The 23,590-nt window shown below is 43.1% G+C and overlaps 1 protein-coding gene and 1 pseudogene across 3 annotated transcripts in view; both read left to right on the top strand.

Annotated features, from left to right (window-relative positions):
* Camk1d (calcium/calmodulin dependent protein kinase ID) overlaps positions 1-23,590 on the top strand; it is a 425,174-nt gene that overhangs the window by 313,033 nt on the left and 88,551 nt on the right. The window lies entirely within an intron of this gene.
* On the top strand, positions 5,350-9,414 carry LOC105741188 (annotated as a pseudogene).

The following is a 23,590-nucleotide window of genomic DNA, read 5'->3' as shown; positions in this document are numbered from 1 at the left end:
CGACAAAAGCAAGAACAAAAATCAAACAATGACAGGAATAGGGTAACATATAACAATACATATGTTACAAATTTTCAGAACAAGAATAGCTGATTAACAAAGGTTGATATATTATCTGTTGCTCAGATTAACAAATATAGTTATGTAAGATTGGACATATGATTGCATATTACCTCAGAAACCTTAAATTTTTGTTCTTATCCTGCCTGGTATTTTTTGTCTTTTTAAAAAATCTATTTTGAAGAGAGTATAGTAATAATTGATATGACATTAGCAATGGCACACATTTAGAAGACCAAGATGATAAGTATTCAAGTATGATTTTTGTATTATACACTGCTGTCCTCAGTGTAGTTGCTTGGATCGCAGATGTCAGCATACTGAGTTGGTCAAGGTGAAAATTCCACACATTAGCTGCTATTTTCAAAAAACTGATGGAAATTTTTAATACAATCGCTTCAGCCATCCTTTGTATATATATTTGCATGTTTAAATATTGTATGGTTTCCCTAGTATAATAACCCAAAAGAAGAAATAAAGCCTGAAATTATATCAGATATAGTAAAACAGAAAGAAAGTGGAACTTAAGGATTAAACAATGAAGATGAGAGAAAGGAGAAAAGATAGGGAAAAAGGCAGGGGGAAGAACATACCTGGAGATTCTTAAAGCCGCCCCCTCCCCCATAGGGAATACGCTCACATGTCCTGTTTGTGAAGGACATAGATCGAGTGGCGGGAAGTCAGAGGAAAGCAGTAGGACAAAGCAGCTTAGTCATCTAACAATCAGAAAAGTGCAGGAAAGAAGCCAATATGTTCCATCCATGTACTTGCCTTCTTTTCATCTAACCTCCGATCCTAGTAATGTGGAATAATAAAACTACACTCAAGATAGCATCAGTAAAATTTTTTTTTTATTCAAACCTATATTTTTGACACTTGTTTCTGTCATTGTCAGATGACCTACATATAAGAGTTGGTCTTTTTCTATTTTTCTTTCTTTCTTTTTTCTTTATTATTTTGTATTTTAGGGAAGGGTCTACAGGGTATACAGGGTCTCACTACTAGATCAGATCTGCCTATTTACAGCCTCCCAAGAGCTGGGATTACAGGTCTGCACCACCACGCCCAGTCTCAACTGTGGTCTCGGCATGCCCTGAAGGTGGGGCTGGCACAGCAGGCCCAAGGATCGAAGCATGGCCCCTGTGCCTGCTTGCAAGCACTTTAATCTGCTGAGCTATTTGGCCTGCCCCTAAGAGTTGGTCTTTTTTTTTTTTTTTTTTTTTTTTTTTTTGCCTATAATGTAAAATAATTTGTGTGTCTATCCTCTTTAGTAGCAATTATTTCTTGGAATCAGTTTACAGATACTAAATTCAGAGCCCACCTCATGGATATGTGGGTTGCTTATGTCTTTTTATTTTGAGATGCCTATTCAGAAACTTTCCAGGAACTAGGATCCCCCTAACCTGGGACATTGCTGGGTCTTAAATATATATGACTTTTTTGATATAGCAGAGCTTGTTTTTGTTTTTTGTGTGGTGCTGGGGATGGAACCCAGGGCCTTCTGTATGCTGGGCAAGTGCACTACCACTGAGCTACACCCAGTCCCGGCTTGTTTCAGTGACTCTAGTGAAAGGCCGAGCTGGGGTCTACACTGTGCCTTTCTAAGTTAATTTCCTCCTGTTCTTTTTCATGGCTGCAGGAGTTTCTTCTGCATGTAAAGCCTCCCTATATTTTTTTTAGGAATGATGTTGTATTGTACAAAGACATTTGCATTCTGCTTATAGATACAAATTGCTTCAAAACTTGGTATCGTAAAATTGAAATGATTTGGACTTTGATGATCTATTAAGATGCTACTGGGACTGAGGTATGTCCATTTACATGGCTTTGGGTTCTGTGAGCTGCTTGGTGGGAGCAGTGTGGCCCCCTCCTTCCCTGTCTGGTACAAACTGAACACTCACAGTCAGGTGAGAAGGAATGTGTCCCATCACATAATTAGTTAGAAATATTATTTTTGGTATCAGGAATAAACCTTGTGCTTGCCAGGCAGGCACTTGTGCCTCTGAGCTATCTCCCCAGTCTGTCAGTTTAAAATATTGTAGCAAAAATCTTACCCAGGACAAGACTTTTCCTTTGGTCTGGCCAGTCCACTGCAGTGATTTCACAAACCAAAGCTCTAAGCCATTGAGCCACTCCCTGGAGTCATCTCAGGCATTTCCTTATTGCCATTTGTGAATGTGATGAGCCAATTAAAAACCCAGCGTATGATTAATTTTGAAACATATTGGTAATTTTATAGCAGTTGTGTGAAGGCCTAGGCAGTGTGAGGATGAGGACTGAACAGGAGTGAAAATAGTCCCCTGTGTCAATTGTGGCCTCGTGAGCCAACTCCTTGGCTTTTCAGGTTAGGTGTGCACGTGTGTATCAGTGGTCAGCACCTGCCTGGCCCTGTCCACATGTTGTGGAAATCAAAAGAACTAATGGGAGTGAAAATGCTTCACAGTATAAAGCTGAGCACCTGGGTGGGACTAGGGCTGTCAAGCCATCTGGCAGCATCCTATATCTAAGGCAATGCTAAAACAAGATAAGATGAGGCAGGAACAAAGGTAGAGGTAGGGGTTAGTGCTTGATGCACAGATGGCCTGCACATTTGAACTAAACCAGGGTTCAGATCTGGTCTTGTGATCTGTATGGCTTCAGAGGATATGAAGCAGAAGGCTCCTGAGAGGGTTGAAGAGCCCTGCAGAGGTGATGCTGGAAGCTTGCCTGACCCGGGCCAGGAACTGTGAGCTGAGAAGAGCGTGGGGAGGATGTGGCACCTCTTAGCAACATCCCTGCCAGAGCTTCTGCCAAGGGAGCTGGCTCAGCCTCTGCACTGCAACTGTGGTGGGGCGGGAAGGGCGTGGGACAGTTAGGAGTAGGTGACAGCCCTAGTCCCACCTCAGACAGCTCTTCTTTGGGTGAGACCTTCCCCTGGGGTGAGTCACCCTGCCTGGGGGTGGGTGAGAACTGCTTGAGGAAGATCTGGGAAAGCCCAAGTGTAGCTTAGAGCCACCAACATGATATAAATGGAAAGTGAAGAAAACACAAGCATTTGTAAAAATGGAATATATTGTAGCTGAGGAAATTCTTGGCTGAATAAGTGGAGAGTGTGCTAAGGAGGTTGTTGAAGAATTTTTCTTCTTTTCTTCTTGGTAAAGGCAGACAGGGAGCCTGTAGCTATGGGAGGGACTAGTTGTCTCACCCCCCTTACATTGTTGGAAAAAAACATAAATAGAAGACCTGATCATACAATGAATTCTGGGAAAGGAGATCAAAACTGGAGGAAAATAAAGAATTGAATACATTGTTAAATCATACGGAATTAAAAGGGCCTAGAATTAAGACTCATAGTCCCTAGCTGAGAGTCTGCTTATTTGGAGATGTCTAGGAAGCATTTTTATTAGCAACAAAGGAGCCCCTAGAGGTGGGCTGAAGGATGGAGCAGTGCCTGTGTGGGTTCATCTGTCACCAACCTTCTCCCCAAGGAGAGATGGGGTCATTCGGGGTGCTCCCTGTAGCAGTATCCATGAAAATATGCATTTATCTAAATGGTTTGGGAAGACATTAGAATTTTTTTTATGAGCAGAATATATTTATTGAGAGAAAGAAAGCTCCTGTCCAAGAGAGGGACAGGAGGGGGGCCTGAGCGGGTAGTTCCCCCGGGGAGCTGTCTCTTCCAGGGACTTTTATAGTGTAAAACCATGTGGGGAAGACATTAGAATTTATGATTTAATTGGTTTCACAGTACGTCTGTGGTGCATTGTCGAAATAGTTCTGCAGTGTATTGTTCTGGTTCTGTACTTACTAGGTTGTTGGTGCTTGTGGAGGGTGTGTATGTTTGTATGTTTCTTTGGCATTTGTATGTCTTTGTTTATAAGCATGTCATGCTTGTCCTCTTTGTGCTTTCTTAGGGCACTTTTAAGATCTAAAAGCAGAGACTGCTGATCTATAAAGAGTTGTTAAAGGAAGTACCTCAGCTGAGTCAGGGACAGCGTGAGTGTCAGTGGGCCCCGTGTTCTTTTGTGAATCTGCTCGTTAATGAATCAATTTAGATATATACCTGGTTTTCTTCATTACTTAATTGAATAAAACATGTGCCCTGGTGGCTGTGGTCACCTGGAGGCTGGAGTTTTTGTTATTTCCTAGATCTGTTACCTGGATCACCTGTGAGGCCAGCTCTGCAGGATAGCTGGACTGCTGCCATGGCCAGCTCTGTGTGCCGCTCCCTGGGGCATTGGCGTGGTTGCCCCAGAATGCTTATCCAGCTGTAACGGCAGGCACTGGTGCTTCTTGTTCTCATAGCATTTGGGTGTCACCACAAGGTCACACACTCAGAAGAAAGAAGGCATGTACTAGACAATGTCTTCCAGATTGTGGATTTACACGAGCACTTGCATTTACAGAGTCCCAAGTTCCTGGTGCGTTCCTTGTCCTCCTGTGCAGACCTGCAGCCTCTCCCTTCCCGGGCTGTCTTCCCTTCTCCCTGTGACATAGACCAGGAAGTAGTATGGCTGTTTAAAAACTGCAGAAAGTGAGCCCAGAAGAAGAGTGAATTATTCAAGACCACCAGATCTGTAGCTATTTAGCAAAGAAGACAAGTTTCCAGTGCCCAGATGTCTGGGCTCTTAACCATGGACTCAACCATTGGATGGACCAAGGCAATCTGCTGTCCACTGGACTTGACTCTCACTCCAGGTCTAGGACAAAGAACAGCTCCTCATGTCATTTCAGGATCTTCTTGTTAAAATTCAGCCCTGGTTTTTGGAATATTTCAGATTGAATCACACAAAATCCTCCTCCCTCCCTCCCTTCCTCTGTTAGTTTGTTTATCCATTCCCTTCTTTCCCTCTGCAACTATGTATTATTACTTTTGCCAACCACCTGGAAAGTGCTGAAGATAAAATATAAGGATGTGATACCATCAGTACCCTTCTTGGAATTTGAAAGGGGAAAATTGGAACAAGTGAGTGCAATTGAAGTTCTGGAATTAGAAATATGTATCTTCTAAAAGATAAAGCCTTTAAGGATAACCAGATCATTATCAGAGCTCGTGAATCATTGGAACACCTTAGTCAAATTCTTGTGGGTTGGATTGCCAGTCATTGTGTTCAGTTTAAGATGTGGGCTAATTTTGTCTTTATTTTCAAGAGAATAAAAATTAAAAAGACAAAAATGGTATACAATTTTAAAACAAGATGATAGGAAAGCAGTCTCTCTGTGGAAGGCCAGAGCTACGAACGTATGGTCAAGAGAAGGTTGTTCTGTCAGACAACAGGAAGTAGGGACCACTCTGAAGAAAACATGTGAATCGTGGGTGATATTAAAAACTTTCTGTATGCCTGGTGTGGCAAAAGGAAGAGGACTCCATCCTATGAATTTAAAGTGGTACGAAATAAAAACTGGCAGAAGTTCATGTGTGAGGTTCATGTAGAAGGGTATAATTACACTGGCATGGGCAGCTCTACTAATAAAAAAGATGCACAGAGCTATATGGCCAGAGATTTTGTTAATTCTTTTGTTCGAATAAATGAGATCAAGAGTGTAGAAGCCCCAACTGTTGGGATTGCACCCCCTCTACCCCCAAGTGGTGAAGCACCTGACACCACCACCACCACCACCACCACCACCACCACCACCACCACTACTAATACTGACACTGAAGAAAACAGTGAACATTTACGAACCACAATGGGGGGACCTCTCCCAACACATTTGGCTCTCAAGGCAGAAACTAATTCTGGAGTTAGGTCACCTGATTTTGGTGCTCCTGGACCCACCTGGAATCTAGGAGCCAGTTTGAAGGACTACTACACAAAAAAGGAGGAACAAGAAGTAGAAGCGACTCTAGAATCAGAAGTGGATTTAAATGCTGGCCTTCATGGAAACTGGACCTTAGAGTGTGCTAAAGCTCGTCTGAACCAGTATTTCCAAAAGAGAAAGATCCAAGGGGAATATGAGTACACCCAAGTGGGTCCTGATCATAACAGGAGATTTATTGTTGAAATGACCATTTATATCCAGCAGCTGGGCAGAAGGATTTTTGCATATGAACATGGATCAAGTAAGAAACTGGCAGCACAGTCTTGTGCTCTGTCACTTATCAGATAGCTGTGTTGTCTTTAAGTGACCAAAGCTTACTCTCAACTTACAAAGAAGAAAGGAGAGAGAGTGGAGCCTTATAGAGTTAACATCTCTCTGGATTTAGAACATTAGCTAATAAATGTGATTCAAGAGCTAAATCTTGAAATCATCCCTCCACTTATTGATCCTTCCATTCCAGTTATATTCAAAACTGGCTCACTTTGAACCATCTCAATGACAAAGCCAAATAGATGTGGTTCCTTGTAACCTCCACAATCCAACTAGAATCCTTGGACTAGTTGTAACATTGATGAAGAGTCCTTGGTTTATTCTCCTCCACAACAAATAAGTATGGATCTTAAAAATGAATTAATGTACCAGCTAGAACATGATCAAGCTTTGCAAGCAGTCTTACAGGAGAGAGAGAGAGTCACTGCCTGTGAAGAAATTTGAAAGTGAAATCCTGGAAGCAACTAATCAAAATTTGGTTGTTATTATCCAAGGAACTACTGGATGTGGTAAAACCACACAGGTTCCACAGTTTATCCTGAATGACTTTATCTAGAACGACTGAGTGGCAGAGTGTAATATTGTAGTAACTCCACCCAGGAGGATCAATGCAGTTTCTTTGGCAGAGCGAGTTGCATATGAAAGAGGAGAAGAGCCTGGAAAAAGCTGTAGCTATAGTGTTAGATTTGAGTCTATACTTCCTTGTCCTCATGCCAGTATAACATTTTGTACTGTAGGTGAGCTATTAAGAAAATTAGAAGCAGGCAGTCAAGGAATCAGTCATGTAATTGTTGATGAAACACATGAAAGAGACTTTAATACTGACTTTCTTTTGGTTGTATTGCATGATGTGGTTCTGGCTTATCCTAAAGTTCGCATTGTTCTCCTGTCTGCTACTGTTGACACCAGCATGTTTTGTGACTATTTCTTCAGTTGCCCCATCAATGAAGTTTATGGGAGGACTTCTCCAGTTCAAGAATATTTTTTGGAAGACTGCATTCAGATGACCCAATTAGTTCCTCCACCAAAGAATAAGAAAAAGAAGGAAAATGATAGTGGTGAGGATAATGATGCAAATTGCAACTTGATCTGTGGAGATGAATATGCTCCAGAAACAAAGCTGAGCATGGCTCAATTGAATGAAAAGGAAACTCCTTTTGAGCTCATTGAAGCTCTGCTTAAGTACATTGAAACCCTGAATGATCCTGGAGCTGTGTTGGTTTTCTTGCCTGGCTGGAATTTAATTTTTACTGTGCAGAAGCATTTGAAAATGAATCCCTGTTTTGGAAGTCATAGGTATCAGATTCTACCTCTACATTCTCAGGTTCCTCAAGAAAAGCAGCACAAAGTGTTTGATCCAGTACCAGTTGGAGTAACCAAGATTATCTTGTCCACAAATACTGCTGAAGCAAGCATCACCATTGTCTCAGTTACTCTTCTCTCATTTCTGGGACAAATACCCAACACGCAAAATGAAGGAAGGAAAGGTTTATTTAGCTCACAGTTACTGGAGGTTTCAGTCCATACTCAGCTGGCTCCAAGGCAGAGTGGCACATGGCAGAGAGCAACCTTTCCTGGTGAAGACAAAGAGCAAGAGCACAAGGGAGGGCTAGCAGCAGCTCAAGCAGCTAGCTTCTCTTTCCTCCTTACATTGAAATGTAAATTCCCTGCCCCAGGGCAGGTGCAGCATCCACACCCAGAGCAATCAATCACAAACTCCAGAAGCGGCCCCAAGACTGCATGAGGCTTTGGGGGGACACCTAGACACAATTGATAACAACCATAAATGATGTTTATGTCATTGACTCCTGCAAGCAGAAAGTGAAACTGTTTACTGCTCACAACAACAAGACCAACTATGCGACAGTCTGGGCATGCAAAACAAACCTGGAACAGCAGAAAGACCAAGCTGGTCATGTGCAGTCTGGATTCTGCTTTCACCTCTGTAGCCAAGCTTGTTTTGAGAGACTTGAAACCCATATGACCCCAGAGATGTTTCGAACACCATCGCATGAAATTTCTTTGAGCACAACACTTCTGCATCTGGGAGGAATTGGCCATTTCTTGGCCAAAGCAATTGAACCTCCACCTTTGGATGCTGTGATTGAAGCAGAGCACACTCTAAGAGAGCTTGATGCATTAGATATCAAAGATGAATTGACTCCTCTGGGATGAATCCTGGCTAAACTTCCCATTGAACCTCATTTTGGAAAAAATGATGATAATGGGATGCATTTTCTCTGTGCGAGATGCTGTCTGTTCCATTGCTGCTGCTGCCTGCTTTCCAGAGCCTTTCATCAGTGAAGGGAAGGGGCTGGGCTATATCCATCGAAATTTTGCTGGAAACAGATTTTCTAACCATGTGGCCCTTTTATCAGTATTTCAAGCCTGGGATGATGCTAGAATGAGTGGAGAAGAAACACAGATATGTTTTTGTGAGTGCAAAAAAACTCAGTATGGCTACATTAAGAATGACTTGGGAGGCTAAAGTTCAGCTTAAAGAAATTCTTCTTAATTCTCATTTCCAGAAGAGTGTTTATTGATGGAAGTGTTTACTACCACTGCACTAGATAATACTGTGGATGTTGTTATCTCCTGGCGTTTGGTGTGCACCCTGATGTATGCTGCCATAAGGAAAAGAGAAGAGTTCTTACCACTGAAGGGTATAATGCACTTAACCATAAGTCATCCATGAAGTGTCCATTTAGCAGCCAAGACGTGAAGTACCCTTCTCCCTTCTTTGTATTTGGCGAAAAATTCAAGCCCGAGCATCTCTGCTAAAGGCATGACCTTAGTTACTCCCTTGCAGTTACTTCTCTTTGCCTCTGGGAAAGTCCAGTCTGATGTCTTTGTAGATGACTGGATTAGACTGCAAATAGCTCGCGATGCTGCGGCCTGTATCACTGCTCTCTGGGCAGCTATGGAAGCTCTGGTTGTTGGAGTAACCAAACAACCTAATACGATCAGCCAATTGGACCCTGTAAATGAACGAATGCTAAACATGATCAGACAAATCTCTAGGCCCTCAGAAGCTAGTATAAGTCTTATGATTGGCACTGCACAGTATGGAGATGGTCCATGTCCTCCCAATAGGGCTCGATATGATAATGGAAGTATATATAGAAGGGGTTCTGGATACAGTGGTGGCAGCTACAGCACTGGAGGCCATGGTAGTGGCTATGGCGGTGGAGGTTATGGCACTAGAGGCTGTGGTGGAAAGGCTATGGAGGTGTCTTCAACTCCTACCGAAAAGGATATGGTGGAGGCTATAGAGGTTTCTGAGGGGGTTATAGGGGCAACTTTGGTGGAGACTATAAGGGATCTAGTGGAGACTACAGAGGACCTAGTGAGGGAGATTTCCAAGGCCCTAACTGGGGAGACTTTAGAGGACCTGGTGGAGGAGATATCAGGGGACCTGGTGGGGGAGACCACAGGGGGCCTGGTGGGGGAGATTTCAGGGGACCTGGTGGGGGAGACTGTAGAGGACCTGGTGGAGGCTGCAGAGGGTCTGGGGGATTCCAGTGAGGAGGTGGCAGGGGAGGCTTTGGAGGAGACTACTTTGGACAGGGCAGGGGAGGTGGTGGTTATTAAAACTTAGTTATGCCAATGCCTATGCATAGACTATTTAAGAAATATAAAATAAAACATGCTATGTGTTTTCACAATGTTTATTTATTCCCCAAAGTAAATCCATTTTCTTTTATTCTGTGATTCATTGTAGTTTAAGAAAACTAAGCATATAGATACATTAGTGATTTTGCTTATATTTTGTAAAATATAATGATAATTATAAAAGTACCAGTTTGTATTTTTTCATTAAGGAGTAAGATTTGCTTTTTAAACTAACTCGATATTTTCTTGGCTTTTGTTTAATGCCATAGAAAATAAAGTATTACTTGGGGAAAAAAAGATGACAGGAAATTAACAATGGTGGTTATACTGCATATTGTTGCCTTCAAAGTAGTTCAGATAGTAAGGTACAGGCATGCAAAACTGATCAAACAATTAAGCATTAACTGTTTCAATAAACCAATAGAAATTAGTAGCACACCTCAGGCCACGCCAGTCTTGCTCTCAGGGACACTAAGCCAGCCACTGAGACTGGGTATGGTGGCCCCTGCCTATAATCCCAGCACTGGGGAGGCTGAAAACAGGAGGATCACTATGAATCCGAGCTGCTCAGTGAGACCCTATACCAAATACATTTTAAAAAAGAAATTAGTAATACACTTATCTTAGCTATCTTATGTGAATGTTTGTATCTCTATATATCTCTCTATATAATTTTTCCCCTTCCTTCCTTTTTTTTTTCTTTTGTACTCAGGATTGAACTCAGGACCTTATGCTTGCCAGGCAGAAGCTCATGCCACTGAACTATCTCCATACCCTCTTCTTTCTTTTCTCCTTTCCCCTGTTAAAAAAGAGGTGGCATTCTTATAAAATGGGATATTATTCACCTGTAAAGAAAGATAAACTCAAGCCTTTTGTAGGTAAATGGATGGAACTAGAGACCATACTCATAAGTTAAATAAATCAGAATCTCATGTGTAAACCTCATACTATCTCCCTAGTGTAAGAAACTGAACAAGTAAATAAAATGTGAAAGGTACAGTAGATATTGTGAAAGGAAAAGAAACTGCTCAAAAGGAAGGACTTGGGCTAATTTGAGAGCCCACAGAGTCGTTTAACTTGGTGAGTTCAAGTGGCGGTTGAGCATGCCTCAAGTGGGGCATGTTGAGGTGGTAAAACTATGATCCTGAACTAGGGGTCCCACCTGGAGGGCTGCATCTGCCTACATTTTCCATGTGGGGACCACAGTGTGGTCATGGGTGCATGAGCTTTGCTGAGCATGTGCTGCGTGCTGCCTGCTAAGATGTTCTGCTGGCAGGTGGATGGGCAAATGAGTACATCATTTTTCATTCATGGAGTAAATAAAGGGAGTCCTTCAGGCATACAGTTGCCATTATTTGGGAAGATGCAGTGATAGAGGTAGTTGTAGAAATACTTACTCCTAGGGGATTGGGGAGATAGTTCAACGGTCTAAATGTCTACCTGGCAAGCACAAGGATCTTAGTTTAATTCCTGGTACCACATGCTGTGTTGACCCTGGGCCTGCCATGCTGACCACTGAAACTCACTGTGGTGGCACATGCCTGTAATCCCAGCACTGGGGAGGCTGAAAACAGGAGGATTCTATGAGTCTATGCTGTATAGTGAGACCCTATACCAAACAAATTTATTTAAAAAATAATATTCCTGAGGTAACAGCACAGAAGTATTTATCAGTCATGCTCTTCTGGGGAGAGGTGGAGGTGCTGGGGATCATACCGAGGGCTTCAGATGTGCTAAGTTTGCCCTCTGCCAGAGCTGCACTCCAGTAGGACATAGCTGTTTACAGTAGATGATTGGGCTCCCCAATAGCAGTGTTCACAGTGGTCCCCTTCATCTCCTCAGATGTGGGGTCAAGAAAGAAAGGAAGTGAGGGAGGAGCCCAATGGGTAGGCCCCAGCATCCCTGCTTCACCAGAGTAGGGTTACATTGTTTTCTTTTTATATTTTCTGCAACTGTGACTCTGTACCATCTGTCACTTGTGGCTTCAGCGCCACCAGAGGAAAGGGTGGACTACTAGGGATATTCAGGCCTGCCCACTGAGTAAGGTCCCCTCCTGCCAGCTCATCTGAGACCAGTGAGCATGAAAGGAGGTGAGCAGGGTCTCCTTGAATGGAAGAGGTCATGGAGATAGGAAGCTCCTCTTCTTACTTGGTTTTTGTCTGCATAAGCCCTTCCTGACTGCATGGATCCTGTCTGGAGAGGGCTGATAAAAAATCAGCATTGACTCTACTTGAAAAATGAAGAATCTTTGAATTCCAATGTCCTAGTTCTCCCATTAAAGAGAAAAGATGGAGAGAACCCTTGGTACATGGAAACATTGCAGGCCCTTCTGTTCCTTGATTGATTGTGTCTTCTGTTTGTTCTTATGTTAGCCTGTGTATCAGAGGCCGGACAGCTGCTCGCCAAACCAATTTCCTTTTCCTCTTAGGGACACAGCTAGATTGTATTTTCTAGTTAATTTTGTAGCCAGATTGAGCCGCAGCCAGCCTGAGTCCTGTGACTGCACTGGGGTCAGTGGCATGCGAGTAGAAGCAGTATGTACCACTTCTGGGCCTGCCTCGACGAAACCTCCTTCAAAATCCTTTGTCCTCTTTCCGGAGTGGTAGAAGCCACCCTTCCCGTTGCAGCAGGAAGAGGATCAGCAGGAGGAAGGGTGGTGAGTCCCTGAGCCACTGATGGCGCTGATCTTGAAGCCCTGGACTCCGTGTGTATGGGCAGTAGTTTTCTTTTTAAGAACTCAAAGTGTATTTTCTGTGCTTGTAAATAATGCTCTGCCACCTAACTGGAATGTTTTAGATCATCTGTAGTTAGGCTGCCCCATTATTTACTCCATATGTATTTGTCAAGCATCCATTCTATGCTAGGAGCTATACTAGCTGTGTAAAATACAAAGTCAGAATATAAAGAGCCCACAGATCAGTAGGGAAACAGAAAGGCAAATGAATACTTTGATACCATGGAAGAAGTTTTGACTTTGTGGATCACAGTTGTCAGCTCTCTGGACCCTGCCAAGGAGACCAGGGACTCATGCTTCTTTAGGGTTTATGCCCCACAAGTGGACAGGAGGGGCATAATCTTTGGTGGTGGTGCTTGGACTGACCCACCTGATGCTGCTCAGAGTGCGATGTAACCTCACCCAGTGGCGATCCAACACTTTGGGACCTGGGGACCAGCAGGAGAGTGTGGTGAGAATGACACTGCATCCCAAGAACTAATGACTACACTCACAGCAATGCCCATGATATTCATTTATTTATTTAGTATTTTAAGGAAGGATCTACAGGGTGTTCAGGGTCTCACTCTTAGATTGGACTCCTAGTGATCCACCTGTTTACAGCCTCCCAAATCTGGGATTACAGACACATGCCACCACGCCCAGTCTCAATTGCTGTCTCAGCACGCATGCCCCAGTGGCAGGGCCGGCATGGCAGGCCTGGGATCAAACCCTTGGCCCCTGCGCCTGCTTGTAGGCACTTTAATCCGCTGAGCTATTTGGCCAGCCCTGCCTATGATCTTCAAAAAATGCAACATAAACAGAACCCTATCAGAGTCATGCACCCGCAGTGCACAACACGCTTTTCATAACCATCCCTAACACAAAAAGTCATATGCATTTCTCTTGTGTTTGACATTGAATTAGTTGTAATGGGAATTTCCACAAAGTTCAAATTATAAATGGATACTTGGAGAATGGACTAGGCTTCTGCAGATATTGCTCATCTATGTTGCCATGAAATCAGCGTCCATTCCTATTCAATAGAACTCTCATCATAAAAGCCTAGCCTTTTGTCCTCTTGCCTTCTTGTATTAATTTCAGCTTAATAGTAGTCCCCTGGCTCAGTGATTCTAGGAACATTTTGCTTTTTGGCTAAAAGTAAAACAGAAACTCCTGTTTTAGTCACAGGAGGTGGCATGACTTTTAAGTACAGTACTTGCTTCTGAAAAACTCATGACACACCTATTTTGAACTGGGCAATCTCAGTGGGTTGGAACAGGGGTGCCACCTTTAGGGGGAAGGACAAAGCACAAGGAGACTTGTCAAATTGACCTTACAGGACATTTATTTTTGTTATTTGTGTTTGTTTTAATTTTTATTTTTATTAATGCATGTTTAAAGTACGTAATGATTTAAGTCATCATGGGAGTTGGCACATGTGCACATCATACCTTAATTCATTTTGCTTTTTCTCCCCTCCTTCCTTCTCTCCCCATCATTCTTCTGGTTCTCTTCCCATTTACTGAAGGTCTAGCTCCCTGTTCTCAATTATCTTCTATTTTGGTCTTAAGATTACTTTTACCTTGTTTTTCTCATACAAAAGAAACTCTGTTATAAAAAAATTCAATCCCCAGTACTGCAAAAAATAAAGGGGAGGGAGGAGAAATTCATTCGCTAATGATGGAAAACAAAGAAATTGGCGACAGGATCCCTAGGCAAATATGCACGAGAGCACATCATAATATTCCTGGCCTTTGGAGTTTTGAGAATATTTTACATTGTATTTTTACTTAAGGTTTTCTTTCTCTGCATGGGAAACCCTAAATTATCCACCAGGATACTTGCTGCTTATCTTAGTGCTAGATGAGATTTTCATAGGAGGCAATGATGAGTAGAGTCTTTTTGCTTCTATAGCATGGGGTGAGAGTCATTAGGCCAGGATGTAGCCTTTAGCCATTGTCATCACGGCGCTCTGTCTCTGTCCTTTCCAACAGGCCCAAGTGTCTGCTCCCCTATAGCCCCTCCTCCTTCAGAAATAACAATGCTTTTCTAGGATGAGGGAATGTTGGTAGCTTGGAGGATAAAACAAGTGTTGCAGTATGCCGTGAAAAGCAACTTGGTCCAAAATAACGTTCTACCAAAACTCTGAGAACAGCCCATAAAGGTAACATTTTTTTCTTGGACAGACCTCAGTTCAAGTATTTTGTGTGTTTCACTATTGGATCAGATGCTTCTAAGTTTTTATGTGAAAATATGTTTAGTAAGCATGTCACATGTTCTTCTGCTATCTTTGTAATATTATTGCAGCTTTGCTGATTGATGTATTTGGTCAGTCCCTGTATATTGAGGGTCTGCTACTCTGTGACACAAGGGACATAGATTTATGAGATGCTTTTCAGAATTCTACCAAGAAGCTCAGAGTTTTCCCAAAGATAGTCCTACTGCCCTTCAACTGAAGCTTCCCAGAACTGATAGAAGCTGATGTTTCTCAAAGTGTCATACTGCAGGGTCACTGTGACAGGCCTGTTGATGTCACTCTGCAGCCCTTACAAGGAGGGCTGGAGCCAAGACACACATGCACATAGAGCAAGATAATGCAAGGTCAGCTCAAGAAGGAGGGAGGCATTTTAACTTGAGCTGCCCTAGCAAAGCACCATATAGCAAGATACTGTCTGTGCCTGACATGAAGGACGTTTGCTTCTCCCAGTTCCTGAGGCTAGCAGTCCAAGATCACTGTGTTGCTGTTCACTTCCTGGTGAAGGTTCTCTCCCTGGTGCACAGGCTCTCCTGCAGGGTCCTCGCGAGGAGATCAGGAGGAGGACTCTGGTATCTCTGCCTGTGAGGACACTAATCCCATCCTGGGGTCTCACTGTCATAATATTGCCTGTCTCTGGTCACCTCTCAAGGGCCCCATCGCCTGATACCATCATGTTGGGTTGAGGCTTCAGCATATGAATTTAGGGACAAGGAGCATAAACATCTAGTTCATTACAGAGAGGAAGGGTGGACTTCAGGACTAGCATCTGATCTCCTCACCTATACACCAGCCCTATACAATAGAAGACTAACCCAAGAGGGAAAGGACACTAAATGTGGCGGCAGCAGGCATCACTGTCAGTCTGCCATCTAGAAAGTCTCAGACATGCCTCTCTATGAAGGGAGGAAGCATAATTGTGATGAAACACACTGCTGATGGCAGCCATCCTTTGGCCTTTCCTGGAGGCACTATGCCTCTTCCATGTCACTGGAGGGCTATGTGAGTGGATGCCTGTGATAAGAGGTGGCAGGGCAAGGCACACGGAACACAGTGCACCCTGTGATCCCACCTGTTTGGGTGTGATTCAAATTTTCAGGTGAATCTGGCCCACTCAGCAAGATGCTTTTCAAGATAAGTAAGCCTGAGTTCAATCTTAAATACCACAGAAAGAAAGAAAGAAAGAGAGAGAGAGAGAGAGAGAGAGAGAGAGAGAGAGAGAGAGAAAAAAAAAAAAGATCAATAACAGGAGGCTCAGGGAGGGCACTTAAGCTTTTTTGTATGTCTTGCTTTGGCTTTGGGGTTTCCATGGACCTCTTTTTAACAGAAGTGGGTTGAACTGGGACATTAGCTTAGCTCTGCTTCCCAGGATTCCAGGGATGCCTGTTGTGTGTTATGGGTTGGTGCCAAAAGAAACGACAAGAAGACCTGATGAATGTAGCTTCAGAGGTCTCACTGAGATTAGTCTCTCTCCATGTGAGCTCAGAGGCTCAGAAGCATCTCACACTTATTGAGGGGTAAAGGCAGGCTAAGGAATGTGCATAATTACCTAAGTGAATACAAACTACTACTTCTGTTGACTTCCACCATTTGCCTAACCCTAGGTTCACACAAATGCTAGCTGATAACATCCCAAGCAAGAGATCAAAGGACAGGACTCCTGCAGGAGAAGCTGTTATCTGCTGCCTTGGGTCCCAGCATACCGTGAATTTGCACAGACAGCAACCCTCCTCTGGCTCAGATCAGTGTTCCCTGCTCTCTTGGAACATCAGGCTTTTGTCTTAAATCTATATTTTCTACAGATGCCCATTGCTGTTCACAGCAAGGACATTAGGACCTGCGTACTCTGCACTGGCATGGCAGATACTTGTGCACTTGCTACTTATTGGTTAAAATAGAAAACAAGAGAGGGAGTGAAGACTTTGCTCAGTGTTTGCAGAAGTCCAAGTGGGAAGGAAGGGAGGAGGCTTGAGTCATCCCAGTGCTTGCCATTCACGTGGTTGCAGATGTTCACAATGAATAAGATGCAAGAAATGGAAGCTGGCACAGAGCAGGGCCCCAAGTGGTGGCATTTACCTGGAAAGACTTCCTCAGCTGTGTCTAGACCTTGGCTGCTTTGCCAATACACCAAGCCCAGAGTTTTTAGTCAGAACAGAATCCCATTAATTAACAGATACAGAATGCCAATTTTATTAATTCATAATGAAATGTATAATTATCAAGCGGGTTCATGTTTGCTAGGCAACATAGTGTTTCCCTTTAGGCAAAAATACTTGAAAAGACAAATCATAATCAGAAGATTGCTTGAATGGATGGAAGCACAGAAAAGGGAGATTTGGGACAATTGTTGGCTCATGTCTTCAAGCTGTGATGGGCAATCTGGAATCCCCCCCCCCCCCCACACACACACTGTAGACAGATCCTTGCCAGAGCGAGCGGTCCTGGCCAGTGGGCTAGCAGTCCACCTTCCCTCACAGTGTGACGACCATAGAGAAGGTTAGCCTTTCTTCCCCTATGCTCCCCACTGACCAACCCCAGCCTAAAGCCACCCTGCCCCTGCAGTGTGCCGTTTCATTAGAATGTGAACCTGGACAAGTCTGCCATCACAAAGTGAGCATCACCAGGCAAAAGTTGAACAATAAATACACTTTTATGTTTCTATCCCAAAAGAATGAAAACATTTATATTCATATTAATAGATATATAAAATTGATATAAGGTCAATGTTTTCTCTGCATTCCATTTAGTGTTTGCTTTGTATTCTTTCATAGCTAAATTCAAACAGTAGCCTGCAGAGTCCATGAAGGCTGCAATTGACCACTTCTCTCCATTTAATGAGTTCTATCTTAACTGCATTACTGTTGAGCTCTTCGGTGGCAGATACTTGTGTGCTTGCTGCTTGTTACTTCAGTTGAATTTTATCAAATTCTACTTATTTTTTAAAGTAGAATATGTACCAATCCCCATGATGACTTAAATCATTACATACTTATTTTATAAATGATTGCGGGAAGATGCCCAAATATTCAAACATTTGAGTAGATATTGCTACAAAGGCAAATAAATGCATATGATTCTATGTAAATGTATCTTGGTACTAGAAGTCATTTACCACAATACACAGATCAAATTGTGTGAAAATCCAGTTTTTACAAACACAAGGATCACCATGTGATCTGTCATGGTCTGCTGTTTTCTAAAAGTTAAGTATAGAATATATCTTTACTCAGATTGTGTGTGGGACATGGGATAGCATTTTGCTTATTTGAGTAAACTCAATAAACAGTTATTGGGCTTCTATGGCATGCCATATAAAGGCCAATAAGGAGAATGCCTCCCTTCATGGGTACTTAGAAATTGTCTTGCTCCAGAATCCCCTTAGACTGTGGCTTCTTAATGTCAGCCTGTTTGTGCTTTGGGCTGGATACCTTTTGTGGTGGAGGATGTCCTGTGTATTCTAGGTGCTGAGCAGCATCTCCAACTTCCACCCACAGATCTCTGCACCACACCGTGATCGTGGAATGCAATGTGTCTCCAGACATTGCCCTGTGCCCCCTGAGAGAGGGGCAGCACCACCCCAAGTTAAGACCCACTTGACCTACCAAATTTCTTGGCTGTGCTTGAAACGTCAGAATGACTTGTTGTTCATTTGAGTTACTTTGAGCCACTTTGCTCCCAAAGGCTGAGAGCTGTGTTCAGAGATGGAAGGGCAATGGAAGAGATTGTTTCTAATTCATGACAGTATTCGTTGGTGAACGTACCTCAACTCATGGTCTGCACACCTAGCACCCTGCACCTTCTTTGATTGTGCATTGAAGAAAGATCCACTGGAATGACTCGGCTGAACTAACAGTGGGAGGCCATGCAGACAAGACATCTGGAAAATTGCCAAAGTGATTTTTACACTATATTTCTAGAAACAAACTAGTATCCTGGCCCAGGGCTCACTTAACATAGTGAGTACTGCCATCACTGCCATCAGCCAGAGCCCAGATTTCAGGACCTTCCCTGGGTGAAGGAGAGGAACAAAGAACAAAGGAAAGAGTGGCTTGGCTCTTCAGTCTTCCCAGAGGTCATGTGTATATCTGGTCATAGAACTCAGCGTGTGCATATTCTGGGAGTACTCTGTAAAATTTTCTCATTGTAAATTTGTTGGTCAACATTAAAATTAGATCAGTTCAGTGACCATGTACATTTCATGGTCTCATGATATTATACTGAGTTTAAAGTATAGTTTAAGAGACAGTGTCTTTTTTACAAGTAGTCTTTATATTGGCTTTGCAATAATTTGAAAAAAATCACATTTTGATTTTCAACATTTACGCCAACTTCCCAACACATTTTCATAGCCAAGTTACATGTTAACCATGAACTATAAAAGAAATAATGAGGAGCCCTTAACTGCTCGTTCTTCACAGTTGCCAGTAAGATCAGTATAATTAGGCTTTCATGAAGGGAGTTGGGTTTTCTCATAAAATAAAAAAAAAATCATCATTCCTAGTAATCCAGTTGGTGCCAGGCAAGTTGAGTTACTGGAATGTTGGAAGAAACAGTGTTGAAGTTTATTGTACACAGACAAATGGCCTCTTACAAAAGGCAACTATCTGAAGTGGTGAAGTGATTTTTCCTCTTTCCTAGTAAGAGTAATCCTTGGACATTTTTCTTCATCAGGAAAAGAAAATCTTTGCAGAGAAAAAGAAAGTCTGCCTTTGAAGAAATAGACACTGTACTTAAACTATTATCAATTGCAGTGTGACACTGTAGACCTGAAAGAAGAGAATTTATTGTAACCAACTTATTTTTATGAACAATGTTCAGGCATTGAAGATTTCTTAGTAAGATTGTACTGTCTTGACCTACTCTACCAATACTTTTGCAAAGTACAAATAGGATCCAAAGCTAACCAAACCTGTGTATCACTTCAGTGAGCCACTGGTTCCTCCTTTTTGCTTTGATTTCTAGTTGTGCAGTTCTTGAATTAGTTATGTCCTATTGGATGTGAAGTATGGTCTTAAAATCAGGTTCAGAATACTTCTTTTGATAATTCATAATATTGGTTTATTTAAGGGAATGATAAAATACCAGAATTTTTTGTTTAATTAATTAATTTGGTACTGGGTCTCTCTGTGCAGCTTGGACTCATAGTGATCCTCCTGCCTCAGCCTCCCCAGAACTGGGTGGGATTATAGGCATGTGCCACCATGCCTAGTTTCAGCACAGCATGTGATGCTGGGAATCGAACCCCGGTCCCTGCACTTGCCTAAGCAGGCACTTACTAGTTCACTGAGCTATCTTGCTGGCTCCAGATTTACTTTTAAATATGTTCCCCCTCAATTCAGGTTTGACTGTGTCTAAATGGCAAGATCTGATTTGATACAACATCAGAATGCCTTTTCCAGCTCTCTTTTGTCTTCTACCATTTGCTGCAGTTACAATGCCCACAGGGTGCAAATCCGGTGCCCAAGAGAATTTTAATTAGCAGGCACTCAAGCCGCCAGATGGCTCCCTTAGGTTTTTAAATCTGCACTTGAGGAAAATAAATTGCCTTTTCCTGAAGAAAAAAAAAAAAAAAAGACTTGAGAACATTTGGAAGGATGCCTTGAAGTTATGATGTGAACAGATCTTTGCAGTTTCGAGCTGAGTTGGTAGGGTTAGTGCCGCCACTTGGGAGGTTTTGCTTCTTTGTTTAATGATACAGGATCTTCAGGATGGTTTTACAACCTGCTTTGTGGTTTATCATCTTTGTTGACTTTTCATTTCATTTGTTTTATAAGAGTTGATATGCTGGGTCCCTTGGTTCTTTTCTGCCTTCTTGGTTTCTCTGCTCAGTACCCTGCACCTTACCCATCTCATCACTGAAAGGCTCAGCTCCAGAACAGCCCTGGAGTTCACAGCCCAGGCAGGACAAGGAGGTCACATATGGGTCCACAGATATAATCATAGTATTCCCTGCTAAGCTTGCCTTCTTCTTTCACACTGTCTTCTTGGGCACTTTCACACTCGCAAAATACACTGAAACCTAGTGAAGTCATTCATTTCATCCAAAAAGAAACCACAGCCAGGTGGGATGAAGCATGCCTTCAGTAGCGTACTCTGGGAGGCAGGGCTGAGGCCAGGGAATCGCAAGTGTGAGCCCAGCTTGTGATACAGGAAATGATATAGGACCTCTAAATATAAGGTAAGGGAACTCTCAATATAAATATAAATGATATAGGACCTCTAAATGTAATGTACAGTAACTCTCAATTTGCGGATATGCCAAGTTCATGTCTCCCAAAAATTAGAGAATGAATTCTAAAGAACAATGGGGGTTAAGAGAAGGGAGTATTCATTGAAAGGGAGAGATACGGCTCCTGAGGGGTAAAAGAGGTCCCAAATAGATTGCTGAGCACCCCCATTTCTCAGGGAAAATGGTCTTGGTGACCATTTTCTTGGTGACCACTATAGTGACAGACCATGTGTTACCACTTATTTCAGGCATGGTCATTCTGTCTTCATCTTGGGGCCTGGTCTCCAACAGATGTCCCTCTGGCAACAGTTATAATGATTTTTCTTCTTTGCCCTGACCTCTTTGTGGGCCCAGTCCTATCTGATTGCCTAGAATATTCCTACCTAACTCATTTGTCTATAATACTTGGGCAGTTTAGTGACTTAACAAGACACTGTCTTAGAAGAAAGAAATAAGCTGGGAATATCGACCAGTATGGAGGTCCTGAATCCAATCCCCAGAACCAACAAAAGAAATAAAGAAAGAAAGGAGAAGGGGGGAGGGGAGGAGAAGAGAGGGGGGAATAGGATGGGAGGGAGGGAAGCAGGGAGGAAGAAGGAAGGAAGGAAGGAAGGAAGGAAGGAAGGAAGGAAGGAAGGAAGCAAGCAAGCAAGCAAGCAAGCAAGCAAGCAAGCAAGCAAGCACAGATGGACAAATACAGGCAGGGTGTGACTTGGGGATTCTGCGCCGAGTTTGTCTGGGAGATGGGCTGCAGGTCTGCTGAGCCTGCCCTGCTCCAGGACAGCAGCATGCTTGGTCTCACTGCTCACACCATCATCACGTAAGAAGAGGTCCTATCAGGAGAAGTTCCCATGATGCCATCATAGCCGTCAGTTGTGAGGCAGCAAGGAGGAAGGAGGAAACTGGGTGAAGTGGGCCTTCACCACCAACTCTTGTTTTTTTTTAGAGTCAAACGTGCTTTGCTCTGACCTTTCCTAAAAACATGCACCTGCCAGTCTTATTCCTTTAGTGAGGGGTTTCTAGCCAGTAAGTTTATTCTGTAGCTATCTCTTTGGAAAACCTATGGTTAATTCTCTTTGGGCTGATGTAGGGCCCAGATAGTAATTATACATTTTAGCCTTTTAGCACCAGTAAGGACTATTGGGGGACCTTGCTAAAGCAAAGATTGTGGGCCTCACTTGCAGAGGTTCTGATGAGCATGTCTGGGCAGGAGATGTAGTTTGAATTTGCATTTCTACCAATATCTAATTTCCCAGATGCTACCAAAGCCATGCTGCTTCTCCATGCTGCCCCTCAGGCAGCGAGACCTTCAAGAACATGCTTCTAGTACTTGGCTCTTGTCCCCTCTAGGAAGCCAAGCCTTTGGAGGTGAGCACCCGAGCAGAGCCATGTCAGACCGTTTACCTACCACGTGAACAACATTTTTTTATGTGACTAGTGTCTTCAGTCAGAGTGTTAAAGAACTGAAGCCAGGGAATGGCACACAGTCTTGATGGTTTTCACAGAAATGTTATGTAGAAATAGGAACCTTTTTAGACTTTTTAAAGAGTGAAACTGCCTGAGTGAGTTTTATTAATGGCTCTGAGGAATCAAGGAAGAGTCCTAATCTTGGGTTTTGAGGAAGGATGGCTGCTTCTTGCAGGCTGTGCTGAGCAGCTTGTCGCACGTGGTGTCATCTTTCAGTCTTTTCAGTCTTTTGAGGCCAGGGTCATGCAGGAACCATGTGAGTTGTCCTAAAAAGCCAGTGTCAGGACATCTGTCTTCTGCACTGATTAATTCAGTCATAAGAGACCTTGGAGGAGATTCTGTGTGAGACGACAAAATGTTGGTCTGTTCAAGGGGCTCACTGTCTTGGGCAAAGAGCAGACATCCAGTTACACGCTCGAGCATGGGAAGCTTCCGGGATAGAGTCACTGGTAGCAGTGGTGATTGTGCAGGTGACTCTGGCCTGGAACAGCATTGCCTTTGCCAGCCATCACTGGAGCCTTCACAGCTAGCTGGCAGAGATCAGGAAAACTCCAGGCCTGTGGGACAGCAGGGCCTATCAAAGTTCAATGGGAATGGGGACCATGCTCCAACTCAAGGCCTCATATTGCTTGCCCTGGATTATGGTGCATTGTAATAGTGAGGCACTTGATGTATTAGTCAGGCTTATGATATACTTTCTTACAGAGTGGATGTCCTTAGCGAGAGCTAGCAATTTCTCTGCTTTCTGTTTTCCTCCATGCAGCTTATGGAAATACTGCTAGACCTCCATAAAGTGATAAATAGAATTGAATCAGAGGGAATGTATCAAGAGGTCGTGTTATGCTTAGTTTTGCACTGTCGCTGACATAGTGAAATCTGAGGACCACATTCTGGGTAGGAAAGGGGGCACAAAAGAACCACGTTTGAATAGTAAGTGTTGCTTTTTCTGGCTACTATTCATTCATTTATCCATCCACCCAACAGTAGGAACCTGACATCTAGGTTGCACTCTGGGCTGGTCCCTTTGGGCAGCTCTAACAGAATACCATAGATTGGAAACTTAGAAAAGAAATTTGTTTCTCACTACTCTGGAGGCTGGAAACCCAAGATTAAGGTGTTGTGTAGTGAGGGCCAAGTTTCTGGATTGCAGATCCTGTCTTCTCACCTCAGCTCACAGGGA

This window comes from Octodon degus, unplaced genomic scaffold (genome assembly GCF_000260255.1).
Source record: "Octodon degus isolate 3935 unplaced genomic scaffold, OctDeg1.0 scaffold00324, whole genome shotgun sequence".
Classification (NCBI taxonomy): domain Eukaryota; kingdom Metazoa; phylum Chordata; class Mammalia; order Rodentia; family Octodontidae; genus Octodon; species Octodon degus.
Note: the sequence above shows the minus strand (reverse complement) of the source record. Positions and strands in the feature narration are given on the sequence as shown.